This window comes from Lathyrus oleraceus, chromosome 5, assembly GCF_024323335.1.
Source record: "Lathyrus oleraceus cultivar Zhongwan6 chromosome 5, CAAS_Psat_ZW6_1.0, whole genome shotgun sequence".
NCBI classification, from domain to species: domain Eukaryota; kingdom Viridiplantae; phylum Streptophyta; class Magnoliopsida; order Fabales; family Fabaceae; genus Lathyrus; species Lathyrus oleraceus.
Genome location: NC_066583.1, coordinates 86,685,856 through 86,690,899, shown reverse-complemented (window position 1 = coordinate 86,690,899; position 5,044 = coordinate 86,685,856). Strand labels below are relative to the sequence as shown.

The 5,044-nt window shown below is 33.2% G+C and overlaps 1 pseudogene; it reads right to left on the bottom strand.

Annotated features, from left to right (window-relative positions):
- Window positions 1-611: 611 nt before the first annotated feature.
- Window positions 612-2,545, bottom strand: LOC127078880 (thermospermine synthase ACAULIS5-like; annotated as a pseudogene).
- Between the last annotated feature and the right edge of the window lie 2,499 nt (window positions 2,546-5,044).

The following is a 5,044-nucleotide window of genomic DNA, read 5'->3' as shown; positions in this document are numbered from 1 at the left end:
TAAGCCCCACCCCCTTAGACAGCGCTTTGGCCAAAAGCGCTTTCTAAGACCCTCCTATTTTAATTTTTTTAGGTATACCTTAGACAACGCTTTTCAAAAAGCGCTGTCTAAGCCCCCCCCCCCTTCTTATTTACACATTTTATATATGAGATATGTGTAAATATAAAAATAACTCATAAGTTAGAAATACATACATCGGTGGGAATCTTTAATCGGCCCAAAGCAAGAGTATCTCGCATAAACCTCAACATGAAATACCCGCAATCTATTTGATTACGTTGTTGAGGATACTACATATGAAAAAAAAATATGGATTATAAATCCTAAGTTTTATCAAGTGTCATCACTAATATAATAAAAAATATGGTAATTAAAAATATACCGCCACTTTAATCCATGTAATGGAGTTGGCGCCCCTCCTTGAGGTTTGGATATCTCGTTGGGCCCGAAAAGCTTGTAGGACGCTAATAAAATAAAAATGAAGCAATTAGAACAATTCACATAAACTAAGAAAATTTTTGAACATTCTCACTTACGTGTCAATTAGGACCTTCATATCCGGGTATGTTGTCCAATCATTTCGGTATTAAAAACTTGTCAAAACATTGAAATTTGATCATCAATAGTTATAAACCTACCATGACCCATCCCCAAATATCAGCATAAGATGGGATATGAGCTGAATAAGGCACCACATCTGCAAACATGAAAAAAGAAGGTTAATTTAATTTGACTTAATTAGAGCTTTAATTAGAATTATACTAATAACTTTACTTAAACAAATCCTTACACTTGAAAACTTGTCTCAAGGTGTTGTAAATACATGAGAAAACTTCTGTGTGACTGAATATTCCAGCAGGCCCTGCCTGCATTATAGGAATAACAACAACAATTTCAAATCATGAATTCTATTTCTTTCACTCTAGCGAGTTTTTAATATATATTATCGATACAATTATATTCTCCACGACTTTACCTGTGTCACAAATATTCCACCTTTCTTCAGTTTTGGCTTGAGACTGAGTTCATAGAAGTCTTTAGTGTAAAGCTTATAGCAAGGACCTCCTTCTATTGGATCAGCCAAATCTCCAACTATTATAGCATACCTCTCTTCTTTGCCTTCTAGTTCAGCCCTGCAATATCACAAGTATAAAATTTAGAACCGATCATTATCATAATGTCTGCAATATCAAATTAATCTTAGTAGCAAAAATAACCTCGCGTCATTGATGACGACTTCAAGTCTCGAATCATGGAAAGCTTCCTTGTTTACAACTAGGTATGATTTGCAAAACTCCACCACTTCCTGCTTCCATCAACATTTACACATTAAGTTTAAACCACTTGAGATTGAAAGAAATAAAAAAAAATAAACGAAAGGTAACATACCTCATCAATGTCACACATTACAACTTTGTCTATAGTCTTGTGCCTGAGAAGTTCCCTTGCAGTAGACCCTTCTCCTCCACCCATAATGAAAACATTTTTTGGCCTACAAAATGGAATTAAAATTAGATAATGAAAATAAGTTTTAGTGCTGTTTAAACTTAGCAAGATAGAGATGATGTACATAGGGTGGTGAAGAAGAGCTGGATGAACAAGACATTCATGGTAGATAAATTCATCTGTTTCTGCACTCTGAAGCTTTCCATCAAGTACTAATGCCTGCAAAATAGTAGATAATTAAGTTTCTGGTTTATTTTTCTTTTAAGTTAAGATAAGTTTCTGTTGTAGTAGTATTTAAGAACTTACCTTGCCAAATGGCTTTGTGTCCAACAATGCAATGTCTTGATACTAAGATGAGACTAAGATGAGAAACTAAGATGAAACTAAAAGAAAGACAACAAAATTAAAAAAATAAAAACTGTCAAATAGCAATACATTCTTAAAGTAAAAGTATGAAACTAAGATGAGAAACTTAAAGAAAGACAACAAAATTAAAAAAATAAAAACTGTCAATCTAAGAGCTATAACCTTATACTCCTCACAGCTGACACAATAAATTCCCTCATAATCAGCTCGGTAAATGTCACCATTGGCAAGCACCCTCGAATAAAATTCCTTTACAATTGCTTGATGCTTGCTATCAGTTGTTCTAATGAACTTGTCATACGAAATATCTAGCTGCAATTACCACAAAACCATAAAAAACAATATACACCAACAAGAATATTTATCTTAAATTAAGGGAGTAAATTGTTGTTTCGCAAATTTGAGGGACTAAATAGATAAAAATAGAAAAACTTGGGTGAATAATTACATCTTTCCAAAGCGTCCTGTAAGCTTGTGAAATGAGATTACAATGGTCAGGTGGAGTGGAACCCTGGGCCATAGCAGCAGTTGCAATTTTCTCACCATGTTCATCAGTTCCAGTAATGAATATCACTTTCTTTCCCAATAAGCGTTGTATAATGAAATGCAACAATAACAATAATCAAATTGAATCACAGTTATCAAATTGGATACCAGTTTAACGAAAGAGGGGTGGGTGTACCTGGAAGCGAGCAATGGCATCGGCGGCGATGGTGGAGTAAGCGCTACCCATATGGGGAGGAGTGTTGACGTAGTAGAGAGGGGTTGTGAGGAGAAAGGGTTGGTCATTTGAGGGAGTGGGAGTAGAAGCGGTGCAGTTGCAGAAGAAAGCTCTTCGGGAATGGGAATAGGGTTTGGATTTGAGATGAGAAAGCGTGGAACGGTGTGAAAGAGTGGAAGGGTTAAAGAGGAAGAGTGTGTTGTGTAATTTTTTTAAACCCCCACCTTAGACAGCGCTTTTGGTTTTAATTTTTTTTTTAATTGAAAGACTTTAAACAGCGCTTTCTCAAAAGCGCTGACTAAGGTCTATATTTAAAAGCGCTTTCTAAAAGTGTTGTCTAAGGGGGGGTCTTAGACAGCGCTTTCTAAAAGCGTTGTCTAAGACCCCCCCTTAGACAGCGCTTTCATTATTTTTTTAGAACATTTTCCGTGTTTTATTTTTATTTTAACCTTAGACAGCGCTTTCTTTTAAAAGCGCTGTCTAAGATGCGCTGTTAAAAAACCTTTTTGACGTAGTGCATGTGTTCCTTAATGAATGTATCTCAAGATTTATCAATTAAAATGGCAAATAAATCATCACTAACATCATCAACAATAATTCTTGTGGTCTCATAAATTCAAGCTGTTGCAATATCTTTTTGAATAGAAGGTGGCATTAATTTAAGATTTGAACGAGTTTTTCTAAAAATCCTATCAAATGCTTTATCATGTTTTGAAACTATATGTATAAGCTCAAAAAAATTACCTTGATTTTTTATTTAATTGGCTCATCCTCGTGAAATGTCAATCCTTACTTCAATAGATATCGATTCAATCAATTGTTGAAATCAAATGAATACTATATTCTTTTTTCATTAAGTCTGATTGTTTTTTATTCATCAAGGCCTCACAACTACTCCAAGCTTCATTGTGAGCACTGTTAAAATTTATAACATTTATATTCAACCTTTCATTTTTCTTCCAATTTAAAATACTATAAATTGAAAATGCATCGCCACTTTTTTGTTCTCCAATGTCAGTTCTCGTGAGACAACAACATAAAAAAATATGGCATTTTTTGACACATTATATTATAATTAATTTGCGATTTTTTCTAAAATAATCATCTTTCAAAAAAAATCGAAAATAACCAATAATTCAAAAAAAAGAGCAAAATAATCAGATTTTGTAGAGGATGCGTCAATGCAGTAAGAGGAGCCGCCAATAGCATTGACGCATGCATTGGACTCCTCATGAGGAGGCGCCAATGCCCCTGACGCCTAGGTGCATTTTGGATGGTGGGCGCCAACTCATCTGGCGCCTGCATGTTCTTTCGTGTGGGCGTCAATCCCTCAAGCGCCCACATGTTATGTACAATTGAAGTGTCGTCTCTATAAATACCACGCCTTTCATCTCCTAATACCATAATTTCTCTAATTCAACCATCATCACCTTCAATTTTCTTTGTTTCAACAATGTCTGCATACATTCAGAAACGAAATGTTGATGTAATATTTTCCGCCGTTGCGGTTCCGATACAAATTCGACTTTGAAACACAACAGAGACGAAACCAAAAAATTTAGGTTATGGAAGTAAAATATATATATATATATATATATATATATATATATATATATATATATATATATATATATATATATATATCCTAAACAAAATAAAAATAATTATTAAAAAATACACAATTAAGATGTAAGAAATCTAAATAATCGTGTTCGCATTTATCAGTTTAGCTAAATTTTATTCACATTACTGTTACAATTTTATTGATAGAATTTATATCAAAATATAAATAAGTTGATCAAATATATTAAATTATTGATATGGCATAATTAGAGATTGTCATAAGTAAATTTAACTATCATAATGATTTTTAATTTTGGAGAATTCAACGTCAACAATTCACACAACAATGATATTAGTTTTATGAAACCAAATAATACTATGTTATCCTTAAATTCAATTGTTAGATCTATTTTGGAGTAGCGATTACATATTTAAAAATTAAATTAATTATATTTTATATAGTGCAACATTGTTCATTCAATTGATAGGGAAAGAAGAAATTTATATATCTCAATGGAATATATATTATCATGTATGAGTGGATTTTAGTGGGGGCACAAGCCCACATAAAGCTTTGAATAGCTCTGTCACTGGAACATAGATACGTTTGAACGTCTTAATCGGACGTTGTACAGTTGGTTAGAGGGATAAATTGGAAAGATTGAAAGGATTAGAAGAATACAATGGCTTGTGTCCACGTTCAACCAAAACGGAGAAGTGTGCGAATGAGTGGATATTAAGACCGGCCAAGACGCTCGTAGGATGATGCATTACATGTTCAAAATTGTTTTGATGGTTGTAATCGCACAGTTTTTGTATTGTATTTGTTATAATTATTTGTGTTACTGTTTATGTAATGGTACTTTCGTCACAGACGTCTAGTATGAAATAAATTTAGTTTTTCATTTATTGCAATAGAGGTACATGTAAATTTATCTGGTTGTGCTC